This window comes from Nothobranchius furzeri, chromosome 19, assembly GCF_043380555.1.
Source record: "Nothobranchius furzeri strain GRZ-AD chromosome 19, NfurGRZ-RIMD1, whole genome shotgun sequence".
Lineage (NCBI taxonomy): Eukaryota > Metazoa > Chordata > Actinopteri > Cyprinodontiformes > Nothobranchiidae > Nothobranchius > Nothobranchius furzeri.
The window spans coordinates 22,886,610-22,887,335 of record NC_091759.1 but is presented as its reverse complement, the minus strand read 5'-3'; positions in this window follow the sequence as shown (position 1 = coordinate 22,887,335).

Genomic DNA, 726 nt, shown 5'->3' with positions numbered 1-726 from the left:
CCCCTACTTCTCTCATTTATCATGAGTTGTTAACAGAATTATCCAGAAGGTAAAGGAGGAATTCTAGGCTGCCTATTGTTGGATGATCTTTAAAACATGAGCGACCCCACATGAGGAGATAAAATATCACAGATAAACCCACTTTGGTCTGTGGTGTGCAGCCACTCAGTAGAAACTACACTGCAGATGGGGAATCTCACGAAACCTTATGAGATATAAGTTCACAGAGTAAACAAACATGGAGGAGGAGCATGCTTCCATCATCGTGCTTTCTGATTGGCTACACATGACATTCAACAGGTAGCACACTCGTTGGCCCTCAAAATCGGACCGAGACAATCCAACATGTTGACTTTATGATCGGACCGGTTCCGACATCCTGGGCAGACCAGAGCACTCATAACACACCACACACGGCAGGAATATCTGTTAAGATTATCTTTAGAGCCATTACAGTAATCAGGCCCATCGTTAAGATCGTCAGAGAGAGAGAATCAGGTAGAAAATCAGCAAAACGATCTTACCACGTGTTCCATCTGTTGGTCAGACAACCAGTGGGACTAGTAAACAGGTTAACCACTGGTCACAAACCAATGCTAGTTATCTCTCTCTGAGACAAAAACCAACAGAAGTCTGAATAAACGTTTACGAACACAACCATAGGCGTTTTCCACTGGTCACAAACCAATGCTAGTTATCTCTCTCTGAGACAAAAACCAACAGAAG